Source organism: Antedon mediterranea, chromosome 4, assembly GCF_964355755.1.
Source record: "Antedon mediterranea chromosome 4, ecAntMedi1.1, whole genome shotgun sequence".
Classification (NCBI taxonomy): domain Eukaryota; kingdom Metazoa; phylum Echinodermata; class Crinoidea; order Comatulida; family Antedonidae; genus Antedon; species Antedon mediterranea.
Genome location: NC_092673.1, coordinates 20,495,605 through 20,511,591, shown reverse-complemented (window position 1 = coordinate 20,511,591; position 15,987 = coordinate 20,495,605). Strand labels below are relative to the sequence as shown.

The 15,987-nt window shown below is 35.5% G+C and overlaps 1 protein-coding gene across 1 annotated transcript in view; it reads right to left on the bottom strand.

Moving 5' to 3' along the window:
- Nucleotides 1-12,045, bottom strand: part of LOC140048090 (neuronal acetylcholine receptor subunit alpha-9-like) — a 50,087-nt gene extending 38,042 nt beyond the window's left edge. The window contains exon 1 of the mRNA XM_072093096.1: nucleotides 11,996-12,045. The gene's annotated coding sequence lies outside the window, so the exon portion shown is untranslated. The remainder of the gene's footprint in view (nucleotides 1-11,995) is intronic.
- Nucleotides 12,046-15,987: the final 3,942 nt, after the last annotated feature.

Here is a 15,987-nt window from a genome sequence, read left to right as displayed (position 1 = left end):
CGTTTACGTCCTTGCGTTACGTTCTAGTGGGAACCAAGCTTAAGCAAATGCACTTCCAATAATTGTGTTTGCCCCCGCAAGCGTGAAATCAAACCTGCGATAGGCCTATTTGCAGCACTATTGCGTGGTCGGTTCCCACTTGTGATTACGTAATACATCACTTTGCGTCAATACGTCGCTGCGTTGCGTTCTAAAGCTTGGTTCCCACTAGAACGTAACGCAATGACGTAAACGCAACGCAAGCGTTTTAACCAATGACAAGCGAAGTTATAGACAGTTAGCAATCACAAGCGAATAAGCCATCGCTTGTGATTGGTCAATTCACTTGCGTTGCGTTACGTCCTTGTGTTGCGTCGCTAGTGGGAACCACGCTTAATGAGAACCACGCTTTAGAGATGAATTTTATTTGAACTGTCGGCTGACAATTCGCTTGCGTTGCGCTTACGTCTTTTCGTTTCGGTTACATAATCGGTGCTCATGATTTTGACGAACTTTTTGATTAATCACGTTGCTACTCCATCAAATCTATGACACCAATAATACTGTAGCTTACAGACGATGCGGCGTTGTGATAACTTTCGTAAAAACGCCAAATTTAGATCAGAAAGCTCACAATGGTGATTGGCAAATAATTGTTTCGTAGCTGTGGCGGCATATCACGTGCGATCAAAAATACTTAAGCAGACAAATTCCTATAGAAAAAAATCGCCTTTTTTAACATTTGTATTCATCATAAACTCATCCTTGACGCTCTATTTTTGCACTCTACAATATTAGTAGTATCATGTTACAAGTCATAACAATAACACAATACGTTATTCGTAGACCAGTTTATTACACCAGTAATGGTAACACACAATCGATCAAAACACAATGCTAACTAATGCAATATCTACTACCGTATATATTATAGTGTATCTGAGCAGCCGAGTGGCCGGTAATTTATGAAATTATGAGATGTTATTTTCAATTTTTAATATATCAGAAAACCAATCTTCAAATTCCATATCTATTTCTATTGTTACATTTCAATATTTAATTGATTGTCTCATAACAAAAATTCTATTAATAAGCATCAAAGTGAGGACGATACATATGTTCATCTACTTTTAAGTCAAAATCACATTTAGCTTCAAATTTACACTGCTTGAAGCTTGGTGCACCTTAAGCTCAACGCGCGCACGGGCACAATGTAAGCGCACCGCAAACAATTTGACCAATCACGATGCGATGGATCATCTGGCTTGTAATTGATCAACTCGACTGCGTTGCGCTTAAATTCATCATTGCGTTACGTCCTAATGTGGAAAACGTTAAGCTCTGTTCCCACTAGCGACGCAACGTAACACAACCTACGCAACGTAAGAAAATACCCTTCCAATAATTGTGTTTGCCCCCGACTGCGTGAAATCAAACCTGCGATGTTTGCAGCACTGTTGCGTCGTCGGTTCCCACTTGTGATTACGCAATACAGAACTTTGCGTCAATACGTCGTTGCGTAGGTTGCGTTACGTTGCGTCGTTAGTGGGAACCAAGCTTTAAGCTTGGTTCCCACTAGAACGTAACTCAAGGACGTAAACGCAACGCAAGCGTTTTAACCAATGACAAGCGAAGTTATAGACGGTTAGCAATCACAAGCGAATAAGCCATCGCTTATGATTGGTCAATTCACTTGCGTTGCGTTACGTCCTTGTGTTGCGTCGCTAGTGGGAACCACGCTTTAGACTCGATCTTCGTAGTGGCTAATACGTCGTACCTTGGCCTAATGTGATTTTTACTTCAATTTTCTAAATCTTTCAGTTTTTAAACTAAGTGTTAGAACTCTGCCTATTATATTATGCTCCAGTTGTCATAAGTAATAGCGCAGTGTTATTATATTTTGTTTCCAATTATAATACACATCCTAATGAAATCACCCATACAGTTGTATTCTTTTATAATTGACTGAATTGAAGTATACCTGGGAGGATATACGAAATAATTAAAGTATAAAATAGAAAGATAAATCATGTCATTACACCGTAATAACATTTGCTACAAAAGTTTAAAGATAATGCAAAAGATGGTCATCATCAAAATACTTATAGCAAGAATCTAATAAATATTTGCATAATTATCTGTTGTTTGATAATCCATAGTGATTAAGATATTTGGACCCAATTGTATTTTATGAGGTTTCAATTATGTAACTCTAAATCGACTTTGATCGTAGGCCCATATATTTGGCGACTGGGTTATTTAAGAGTTCGAAAGAAATTGAATAATTGAAGTACTTAATCATTGTTAGTTCGTTTCGTCCTACTCAAGTGTTTAAGAAAAGTGGAAATCTCCGCATCAGAAATTGTTTCAGTACGTGTACATTCATGTCGCGTCCACTGCAATCTTTTACAAAGAAACATTTCAGGCAGTGACGTAGGCTATCGTAGAGACCAGAGGCTCCTGGTTTAAATTAGGTACCCTAACTGGCCTCGGGCGTTTTTAGCCGTTTTCGCGACATTATTGTAATGCCTGATTTTTTTCTCTGGGCACTGCTCCGGGCCCCATAAGCTTCGGCTCCTGGGTTTAGCCAGTTAAGCGCTCATAGCCGTTACGCCACTGGTTACCACATTTTTATAACTATAGAATAACAAATCGCACAGCAATCGTTTTTACTTGGCGCCAAGAAGAAAGGGCAAGTTTCATAACATATAAGTCTCCTACCGGCTAAAAGTGGAACTCTTCCGCATAACGTACACACTTATAGACTACTGGATGACTCAATATGTTCAATCTTGACTATTAGTACGACGGCGGTGGCGGCTTGTGTATGACGCTAGCTAAAGGCAATAAACCGGAGTTAAGGATGGACGCCATACTGACTGACTATACGTAATTTAGAGTAATCACTTTATTTAATCAGTAATTTAAGAATACATCGAAGACTGCAGTAGTAGGAAAGCATTATACAAACATCATTGTAAATGGTAAAAACAATTAATGGAAGAGACTTAACCTACTCACCTCACGACACACTGCAATACGAGGATCTTCACAAATCCTGATTAGTAATCGTGCACGTCATTTAAAACTAATTCCTAGAAAAACAGTTGAAACATTGGATAAAGTAGACCTTAATAGATTAGGGCATATATCCATACATATTATATCGTACTTTATATAAAAAAAATTAATATTGTAAAAATCTTCTTGGATTTGGCCTAAATCTGGATGCTTTTTAAAGTTAAAAAAAGTCAAAGAGTGCCTTCTTTCTAGAATAGAAATATTGACAAATTGAAAGCGACATTCTGGATCATTGCATCCGGAAATGCTGGGAGTAGCATTGCTGCCGGGAAGCGATTTTTTTTTTTCGTACATAAGTTGGGGACCCCATGTGAAAGATAGCCGAACTACTTCCTAAATATAACTAAACCTAACCCCCTTAATAATCTGTCTCTCACTATAAAGTAAAAGAAGTAGCTCGTGGGAATCGAACCCCATACATCGACATGTAAAGTCCATAGTCTTATCCACTCGACTACGCAGACGGCTCGACAGAAATCGTTTGCATTAGCGAATTGTAGTTAGCTTAATTCTTACGTCACACCTTATTGATATGACTAATGAATATTCATCTTTATTTTGTGACGTTTCACGAGGGGTCCCCAACTTATGTACGAAAAGAAATATCGCTGCCGGGAATGCTGAGGTAGCATTGCTGCCGGGTAGTGCTGCTAACTAATTACGAGGATATTAAATATGGTACTGTAGTCTAATTGATAAAATAATCGAAGCGCAGAAGACTAAAAACAGCAAAGAAAAATACAATTATAGAATTCCTATCTAATAAAGAGACGCATTCGAATTGGAACAAAACATGTGTCCCCTGAATGGGATTGGTCATACTGTTGTTAAAACATATCCGTCGTTTGTGTCCCCTTGATAAGGGTGTCCACTGAATAGGTGTGTCCCAAAGAAGTGAATCTACTACTGCAGTTCCCACCATCCAAATTACCAATCAGTATTAAGCAAAGAAAACTAATCATACGTAACCTTCTAACTAATACATCCTATCCATTCCGTTTCTAATATAATAAGTGTTCAACTAATTAAATGATAAATAAATAGTAACAGGGTATATTCATACTGTAAGTTAAATCCAAACTAATTTTAATCTGTTCTCTTTAAAAGGGTAATTTGACACGTCTTTTGAACTGAATACCCAACAACTGTAAATATATTACAAATAATTTAATAATTCATTTGAAATAAGAATCTGCCTGTCAATAGATTGCATCGAAATTATCTTAAACAAAGCACGATCATCTGGATAGAGAGTCCCTGGACGAAATGATTTATTGAAGCCCACAGAAATGAAATGCAATATAGAGTGCTAATGAATGGGACATCTTCCGTACCCAACAGTGTCCCTTTAAAGGCCAGGTGCGGGCAAAAAATGTCTATTGACATTCCAATAATTATCGATCTATAGTTTCCCCTATTTTTCAAAATTTTTAGAATTTTATTTGTGTTACATCAGATCATCATAAGTAGTTTCTTATCAGTGGGGGATAGTTCAAATTACACAGTAACATCTCTATTCTTTTGTACACAAATGTTGTAAATAGAGAGGCATTTTAAAAATACAATGAAAAATAAACGGTATGTTAAACAAGGCCAACAGCCATAAGTCGCGTGCTAAAACGCATAGTGATACCGGACCGACAGACAGACCGACAGACCGACCGACCAACATAGTGAACGTAAACGCGACTAAAAATGTTATCAAATGACTAAATATTATATGTAACTTGAATTTTACGTTTCTGGTATTTTCATTCATTACTTCATATTTTTATTTTCGTGATATAGCAAAAATTATCCACCGTATATCCACCATCTTTTTTCACTTGCTAGGGATTCACCAGACCCGTTATTACATAGGTTAAATACCTAACTTGTTTGGTTTTTATACCAGACTTTTTCAAAATTTTGTATTTTACCAGTGAAAGTCATGATGTATGTTGTACATTTTTGATTTACGTACAATTAACCAAATATTATACTGTATTGAAAAGTCATGCCTGTACCTGAGCAGGAGTAGTTTCCTCTGAATTGGAATTGACGAACCTCGTCCGATTCTCAGGAAAATGTCCTTAATTGAGTGTCCCCTGAATAGAGGTGTCCCAAATGAGGGGTTCTGCCTTATTTAGGGCATAAAACATTCTCAAACAAATTATTCTTTATCTTTGCCTCGCGTGTAATATTCATGCGAAACGCGAGGTTCAGATTTATGAATTTATATATACATATGAAAAAGTGTACTCGATTAGTAGAGGCTTCGTTAGTGATGTATTTCATTAATTAATGATTAATGAAAGAATAGCAAATGAAAATGAATCAGTTTGTATAATTTTTTCTCTTTCCGTCACGGATTCTTAAAAAAAATATAATTTATTATTTTATGTTTTATGAATAGTTATTTCAATTATTGATCGTCGTCAAATCATTAATTTTGTAGAACTATTAAAAAAATATTTTTGTAAATCAGTCAGCAATGCTGCGTTCGTGGTGTGATAATTTTATATAAACATCCACACAGGCCCCTTACTATGGAACTCCCTTAACAAGTCTTTATTTGATCATAGTTTTATCACATTTAAATCAAAATACAAAAAATACCTAATATCTAAATACAAACCAACCTAATATTTCACCCAAATTTTGACCTATTTCAAACACCTCTTTTACCCTTATTTATTTATTTATTTGTTTGTTTGTCTACGTCCATACTTGGTCTCTTGCGTAGTGTATGTACCGTCTGTTTCCCTGTTTGTCTCTGTCTATGAACATTGATCCAAACTGTATATATTATTATTATATTATAACAACTTTTTTCCTGGTGGAACTTGACTTAAAGCTCTCTGACCTTATTTGAGTTTCTCCAGATACAAGGCATTAACTATTAATTTGATTCATATTTTGTCAACATATTTTGAATTTTGCTTTGTGTAAATAAATGAATGAACGAATGAATGAAAAGAAACCAAGTAACTATGAATAAATAAAATGGTGGAATTTAGTGTTTCAGACTTCCACTGCTCCGAAACAATAACACGCGTGTAAAGCCCTAAAGTCTGACCCAAAAAAGTGTGATGTGCCCAAATATGGAAGTGATATGCCTAAATATAGTAGTGGTATGCCATCATCATGTCCATATGGGCACATCACATTTTTGTTGTCAAAAGAGTGTAGAAAGATGTTTGTATATCATTATGCAGTGTTTCCGTAATGTGATTAATTTGTAAACTTGATCTGTAAAGAAATCTTAGTTAGAACAATTCAAATTATGAAAATAAAAAAATAGACACAATTCAAGAATATTTGACGCAATGTGATAGTTGAGATAATGCCAAATTTGATTCAGAAAATATTTAGGTAATCTACTGAAACCTATATACTGAATATTTTAACCATAAAAAGACGCGTCCGTTAAATATTTCAAATAAAATGATATAAATCGTATAAGCATATACAGCACATTTTTTAGTTATAATTACCCATTATTCCTCCATTCACCGGTTAAATTATACTAATTATCCCAACAGATTCTTCGATGAATGTGAAGATGAAACACAATGATAGAAACACTAAATACTCATAATATAACATAGCACAGAGTTAACTCTTCCCTGCCCTAACATATTAGATTTTACTACATATGCAGTTAATTGCACTTCACATTGAACAAATCAACAAAGGCAAGCCTACAGTCAAGTACTTTATAATATTAACAGAAAACGGATACTTATAATGTAACAGATTGAAGAACACGTGTATATATGAGTTGATAACGTCATTATTTATATGTTCTAATGCTTTGTCTACACTATCAAACTATATGTCACATAAAAATGTGATTTGCCCCTACACATGATGATGTCATATCACTACTATATTTGGTAATATAGCATATTTGGCCACATCACACTTTTTTTGTAAAACTTGTTTGATAGTGTAATTCTCTGTTTACACTGTCAAACACTATGTGACATGTGATGAGCCCATGTATGGACATGATGATGTCATATCACTACTATATTATTTGGCCATATCACTACCATATTTGGGCACTTCACACTTTTTTTTGTCAAAATTGTTTGATAGTGTAATGCTCTGTCTACACTATCAAACTTTATGTGACATGTGATGTTTCCATAGCGGGCATGATGATATCAATCTATATTTGGGCATACTACCATATTTGGACACATCACTAATTTTTTTCAAACTTATTTGACAGTGTACAGAAAGAGCTTAACATCTATTCAAAGTTTAAAACAATCTCGTCCCTTTTTAACACAATTTCTAATAATAATGATAATTTTCTATTTCCAATGGCGAATCTGCTTAGTGCTAAAGTAAAAATAATACTCTATTAGGAGAGTGGATAATATTTCGATTAATCTGTGACTGATGATTCGTGGTTATTATAAAATTTTTTCAGGGAAAACCCTACAAATCAAGTTTTGTTTTTTTATTTCCAATTTACGATGAAACTATAGAAGAAGAAAATAAACTAAATAAGGATGTTTATGGGATGAAACTAATACCTTTTTTTATGTATTTTAAAATAATCAGATACATTTCATAATTTATATAGTTGTTTTGTCTTATGTGAGTTCATCCCACGTTTATTCCCATCATAAATTTTTAGATAAATATTATAGTAATGTACAGTATACATATTTTTTTCTAACATAACTTAAATTAGGTAAACAATAGTAACATAATTATAACAATAACTCCTATGTAGTAAAGATTGATGAACACTAAACACTTTATCATCATAGATTATTTAGCTTAAAATGGTTTAACAGTTACAGAAAAGTAGCACAAAACAATAGAAGGTGTGCATACATAAAATTCAAGTTCATTGTCTTTTTGTTATTAGTGTTTACATACATGATTTTTGTTGTTGATCTTTTCTCTATCCATTATCATTAATATAATTTGTAGTTATTGTAACAATGTATCGTAACTGGAATTGTATCTTGCAAATATTGAATCTATTACACGAAACATGATATATAGGCCTACATCAATCAAAATCTAACTTGTATTGTATAAATAGAGCACATTGATGTATAACAATGTATTGTTACGTCTATTCTTTGACAACAAATCAATCATGTTACTATATTAACATAGAGACATGCGTTTATTTAAATTTATCGATGAACATTTTCTTTTATAAGTACTAACAATCAATTATTGATTTAATAGCCAAAGTTATTGCACATTGGGGATATCACTAATTCAATGTTGATGACACCTCATTGTGATTAACCTAAATGTTATTAATGTAACCTATATATTGTTTTAAAAGGCCAGGTGCGGGCAAAAAATTTCTATTGATCATACATTCCAATAATTATCGATCTATAGTTTCTCCTATGTTTCATAATTTTTTAGATTTCATTTGTGTTGCACAAGCTTGTTGAAAATAAGCACTTTCTTATCAGTGGGGGGATAGTTCAAATTACACAGTAAAATATCTATTCTTTTGTACACACATTTTGTAAATAGAGAGGCATTTTAAAAAGCTATGAAAAATAAACAGTGTGATAAAAATTGTTATCAGATGACTATAGGTAATATAATTTGAATATTACATTTCTGCTATTTTTATTCAACTTCAGATTTATATTTTCATGATATAGCAAAAATATATCCACCATCTTTTTTCACCTTCCAGGGAGTCACCAGACATGTTATTATATTAGGTTAAACTACATAACTTCTGAAAAAACGTCTTCCTGGTTTTTTCGTCATGATTTCTGTTACAAATATTTGATTTATGTACAATTAACCAGATATTATACTTAAAATTCATGACTGTACCTGAGCTTTAATATTCGGTACCACAGGGAAAAGGCGAACTCGAAGAGGCCAAACCCCGAATAGACTTCATTCATTTCCTTGATTTATGGGCCTATGGTGATTTTTAAATGAATGATTATAAATTGGCCTATTATTAGGCATTAAATTAAACCGTATTGAAAATAAATTCATGATTGCGTTTTCGATCGCAATAATGAATGTTGATGTTGTTGCCATAGTGATCTCACGCTGTGGTTGCGTGATATTTGTTGTGATAAACTCCGCATAACCATTGATATTCTGTTTCTTATATTCTTTCATTATGCTTCCAATATGTTATACAAAATAAAAAAATAGTTTACTTATTAATATTACTCATGCTATAAGTGTTATTAGTTAGAAATAACGTTAAATATTTAATTATTATTTATATTATATTATATTTAATAAACGTTATGCATTATATAGCCTACGGAGCTTTTTAGCTCATATCCCTTCAGTTGCTTGGGTTAAAAAGTACAAAATCATTCATTAATGTAAGGCTGGCATATAGACAAAACATAAGACATTACACAACATAATATCTGTCTTCGATTTCGCAACAGGTTTACTTATAAACATCGCTGCAAATATTCTTAAGTGCATTTTAGATAAACATATATAATTCCACAGAAACACGTGATGCATCATGGATTAACTTAGATTTAAACCTTTCTTTTAGCTTACAGCTGCTATGATTGAAAAGTAAAGAATCATTATTAATCATTAATGTATGGTTGGAATTACACATTAGGGTGAACCTATATGGCGCAAATCGATAGCGTCGACTGCTTCGGCAACTTTTTGCGACGCGAAAATGTGCAACCATGAACGACTACCGTAAAACCTTAAAAAGAAGACCATAGGCTTCTTTTTTAAAATGACTCTTAAGTGAACTTCTTTTTGAGATGGGCTTCTTTTCGAAATTACGTTAGGAATCTTCTTTTCGAAATGAATGCTGTGAATTGCTATAATATTTCAATTTTTGAGACATTCCTTACCAATTTTACATATTTGCAAAATAAGCAGACAACAAGAAGTATACACGACGATAAAATCAAAGTAGGCCTACCATTGAAAACAATAAATTGTAATAAAATATGAGGCTCTTTTGTTTATTATTGAGATAATTAAGAGTTGTAAGGTCATAATATTGACCGGATGATCATACATTTCATTCACACTATTCCTTTGAATTTAAACGATGGGCTCCAGAAATACAATTTCTCATTTTTTATTTGTAATATTGTTTTATGAAAGGTGGAAATTGCAATTGACAAAATGAATGTGGCCCAACAATGAGCTTGATTTCAAGATGGTTTTTTGTTTCCAGATTTATAAATTTGCACCACATGGTCTTTGCGTTTTACTAGTGAACATCTAGCTTTAATCGTAATACGAATTTTACATCCACTGCAGGTCGATGGTATTGCAGATGCAGTACTACAAACCCAAGGCCGCAGTACGTCTGAAATGACATCACTTTATTTTACAGCGTTTAGCCAGCACGAGTAATGTGCCAGTAGAATGTATGCATGTTAATTAATAATAGTTGTTAGGGTGAGGGGGCATGGTGAGGGGGCAGGGTGAGGGGGAATGGTGAGGGGGCATGGTGAGGGGGCATGGTGAGGGGGCATGGTGAGGGGGCATGGTGTGGGGGCATGGTGGCTCAGCAGTGGGAGTCAACGTCATAAAACTAATGTATCTTATATGAGTCCGTCTATTATGTTTAAAATCTATTAGGATTGACAACATAACTAGTCTTTAAAAATATACCCCCCTTCCTCACTCACTATACATTGTACAATCACTGTATCACATAAATAATTGAATATTTCACTGGACAGTGGACATCGCCTTCTAACAACCCGTAACGTTGGTATAGTGATTTAGGTCTAAGAATGTATACGAATCAGTACGGTACTATCTGTATAGCAAATAAGGAATTAAATGAATAGGATTTTCAGCATTGATTAACTATTCTTCATCACATAGTATTACATTAATGTTTAATTAGTTTCGTCGATAAGTACGATTACTACTAGCTTTAAATTACATTCATTCTGCCACTACCAATACAGTACTATATAATAATCAATAATTTCGTCAAAATAAGTTATATTTTTCATTAGTAAATTGACATGAACAGCTTATGTCAAAGAATATTTCCTTCGTTTTGGAAATGTTTTAGATTGAAACGGTTGGATTAACACGCGCGATAGGATCTCAATTTACACAACTTTCATCTTCTATAAACCATTACGTGTACGTTTATTTTCTATAAGCCTACATTATAAAGAAATTACCAGTAATAAACAAAGTAGAAGTTTAGGTTAATTCAATCAAGTAAATATTTAAAGATGCGTTAAAACGTCATTCTATAGGTTTTCAACAAATGCCATGGGGCTCATTTCATTTTCTGTGCTAAAGACACGCACCTGGATGATGGCAACGTAACGTTATATTTAATGTTAAATAATATGTAAGAGATGAACATACGTTAATTAGGCACGACTGCCGATCTTATAACCTAATTCGTATACCATTATCGGAAATGAATGTTTTAAGGTCACACTGTACCCTATATCATGGATAAAAACTGAGAAGTGTCGAATGTTCCTTTGATGCTTCCAGGCATCTAACCTAATTTCTAAGTTTTGAGGAGAAGCCATGCCGTAGAAAACATGGCAAACGTGTATAGGGCCTATACATTTCAGAGAATCAGTGATCAGCCACCCCTCGAAATATTTTGTATGCGAAAATATATTTATAAAAAAGTATAATTAATAAACTTGGTGAGTGCATGTTTTATAATTTATGGAAAAAACTACCATGAATGTCCACCTCATTCAACAAAATAAATCCCCTCCCTCACACTGCTATCATCAATAAGGACACAAATGATGCTGATCACACCATACTAAATTACGACTACTTTTTAAAATCACATTGCTAAAAAATGTGATGAGGTAATAAACTTAAAAATTACATTTTATATTTCAAACAATTGACTCTAACTTATCGTGAACTACAGTTTGATGATGATAGAAATTGAACAACAATTAATATGATCAAATATGTGTTTATAATTACTCACTTTCGATGAAAATGCAGTCGTCAGTAATAACCCTAACAATTGCTTCTCTGCTCTCTATTCTTGTCACGTCATAGGAGTTATAATCATACAAGCTCACCTTGTGTTAAATGCTACACGACTGGGCTATAATAAACAAATGAGATATGATCAAATAGTGATATATTAAAGACTACTACAAAGGCGATGCGCAAACGCAGCTGATTGGGTAATTAGCCAATTTGATTAGACCATCGTACTTCAACAATATCATCGAATATTTCAGATGCTTGACACTGGACCTATCGTGTGAGACATAACGTAACGGTTTTGTAGCAATTTCAGTCTACGATTTTAGACATGAAAAAGAGAAGAAAAAAAATGAATAGGTTAATTTGTGTCAACATTATTGATTACATCTTCATCGCAGTTTATATTAAAAATTTAATTAGTTTCGATTGCGATGGCTGATTTATTTTCAATGTTAATATAATTATAATATAATTATTGTAAAATTAGGCCTGATGACGAAATGAAGGTGTCTAACCACTGTAGTAGGTTCGGTAGTGATGATGATAATGTCAGTGACAGTTGATTAGTCGACGACGGTGGTGGTGTGATGAAAAGCGTTGTTTGTTGTTTGCGACGCGAATCTTAATGTTGAACCTGATTACGAGGTTGACAACAGATCAAGAAATTGAAAAATGAAGATGAAAATGTATGGAAATTATGAGGGTGCCATTAATGATTGATGCCAAACTGTTGTTTTTGTGGATGTATGATGGTGGTAGCCTACTACTATACTGTAGGCCTATTTAACTATGCAAATACTGTGAAGAGAAAGAATGTATACTCTCTTATTGTAAACGAGTGAAAACGTAAAAAAACGGTGCTCTCAAAGTTGTCGAGCGGTGACCAAATTATATTTAGTCCACTCCACCACATGATTCTGAAGTCCAGTCTCCTACCAGGGAGTTGTAAAATTTTACAACTCCCTGCTCCTACATAATCTGCCACAATGCACACATTATTAAGACCATTTCTTTACACTACAACGTTACTTAGGCCTAATTAGATACAATTAATTACCTAATACTGCATGGCCATCGTCACTTTTACACAAGGACACTATTATATACCCAGAGAGGGGTTAGGCCACACCCCCTCCCCAAAGGCAAGAATGTCTCTATAGGTCCAGTGGTGGCGCCAGCGGGGGGGCTACGGGGGCTCTAGCCCCCTCGTCGGGGAGCCTAGCCCCCCCGTCGGGGAACACGGGTACTTTTTGTCGGGGAATATAATATACAGTAAAAAACGTTCACGTTCACTTCATAGCTTCAGTGCCTAGAAAACCACGACGTTCCATTGACCGTGAGAGTACGTCAGAGGGCTATTATGCACTTTTATGCATTCATTTATTGCCAGCGATCTAACTTACTACTAAACATTAGCTAGGTACGCACTTGTCTGGCGGTATCCCTTTGTACGAATCGTTCAAGGTTGGGTCGAGACGCGTGATATCAAGTTCCATCCAGGGACCAAAATGTGTAATGTAGTTTTTTTCCAGGCGAAGTTTACCGACGGTTACCGAAGGGAACACGGGTACTTTTTGTCGGGGAATATAATATACAGTAAAAAACGTTCGCGTTCACTTCGTAGCTAGCTTCAGCGCCTAGAAAACCGCGCGACGTTTCATTGACCGTGAGAGTACGTCAGAGTGATATTATGCACTTTATATGCATTCATTATTGCCAGCGATCTAACTTACTATAGAAAACAATAGCTAGGTTCGCACTTGTCTGGCGGTATCTATTTGTACGAATCGTTCAACGTTGGGTCGAGACGCGTGATATCATGTTCCATCCAGCGACCAAAATGTGTACTGTAGTTATTTTCCAGGCGAAGTTTACTGACGGTTACGTCGTGTACTGCGTCGACGTACGCTACACTACAGCAAAAACGAATTATGTTAATTGTTCGTATGTTCACCAATTTTTTAATTTACAAGTAACCTTCTGTACCGTGGGGCACCTAAAATAAATTTTTCATCTATTACTAAACCAAAAAACATGCCATTTTCGCTTAGCCAACATCTTATTATAGCTAAGTTATTACATTTTCAATGTCCTGTATGTCATGAATTTCTCACCACTCGGAAGTCCAGATGGTACGCACGCATACACTTGGGAGGAATAAGTACAAGAAGTGCATTTTCCGGGACCTAACATCTCTATTTTTCAAACATTTCTTAGCTCAGTCACAACCATGATAGGGACTTATATATTTTGTTTCATGTTTTGAAGTATAATAAGTCCAATTTCCGGGACCTCCAACTCTATTTTTCTAAATTTTCTTTGAACTTTTATTTTTTAAATTGAAAAATATGGATTGAATGAAACAGTCATCGCGCATCGTTTTTTTGCACGCAGTATTTTATTTATGCATTATAAAAAATGGAAAAAATGGCTACCCTAAATCTGATTAAAATGACCTCAAATGACGCTAGAACGCGTTGCTTCCGGGGGCTTCGCCCCCTGGACCCCCACCGGGGGCCCTTGGCGGCCACCTGGCCCCCAGCCTCGTGATGCTCGCATAGCCCCCTCGTCGGGGAATGTAGCCCCCGCGTCGGGAAGATCCTGGCGCCACCCCTGTCTGGCGGTATCACTTTGTACGAATCGTTCAACGTTGGGTCGAGACGCGTGATATCAAGTTCCATCCAGGGACCAAAATGTGTAATGTAGTTATTTTCCAGGCGAAGTTTACCGACGGTTACCGAAGGGAACACGGGTACTTTTTGTCGGGGAATATAATATACAGTAAAAAGCGTTCGCGTTTACTTCGTAGCTAGCTTCAGCGCCTAGAAAACCGCGACGTTTCATTGACCGTAAGAGTACGTCAGAGTGATATTATATTCATTATTGCCAGCGATCTAACTTACTACTAAACAATAGCCAGGTTCGCACTTGTCTGGCGGTATCCCTTTGTACGAATCGTTCAACGTTGGGTCGAGACGCGTGATATCATGTTCCATCCAGGGACCAAAATGTGTACTGTAGTTATTTTCCAGGCGAAGTTTACTGACGGTTACGTCGTGTACTGCGTCGACGTACGCTACACTACAGCAAAAACGAATTATGTTAATTGTTCGTACGTTCACCAATTTTTTAATTTACAAGTAACCTTCTGTACCGTGGGGCACCTAAAATAAATTTTTCATCCATTACTAAACAAAAAAACATGCCATTTCGCTTAGCCAACATCTTATTATAACTAAGTTATTACATTTTCAATGTCCTGTATGTCATGAATTTCTCACCACTCGGAAGTCCAGATATTACGCACGCATACACTTGGAAGGAATAAACTTATTTCCCCGACTGAAAAAGGTCTACGCTTGCGTTTTTTAAGCCTCTAGGCCTGATGTTTCCGAAGTATAAAATGCAATTTTTTGAAGACCTGCAGCTCTAGTTTTAAACAGTTTCTTAGCTCAGCCCCAACAATAAAGCTGGTCATATTTCGAAGTACAAGAAGTGCATTTTCCGGGACCTAACATCTCTATTTTTCAAACATTTCTTAGCTCAGTCACAACCTTGATAGGCACTTATATATTTTGTTTCATGTTTTGAAGTATAATAAGTCCAATTTCCGGGACCTCCAACTCTATTTTTCTAAATTTTCTTTGAACTTTTATTTTTTAAATTGAAAAATATGGATTGAAACAGTCATCGCGCATCGTTTTTTTGCACGCAGTATTTTATTTATGCATTATAAAAAAATGGAAAAAATGGCTACCCTAAATCTGATTAAAAAGACCTCAAATGACGCTAGAACGCGTTGCTTCCGGGGGAATCGCCCCCTCGACCCCACCGGGGGCCCTTGGCGGCCCCCTGGCCCCCAGCCTAGTGATGCTCGCTTCGCTCGCATAGCCCCCTCGTCGGGGAATGTAGCCCCCGCGTCGGGAAGATCCTGGCGCCACCCCTGTATAGGTCTGGCATTCAAAGTACAAATTGCAATTTATG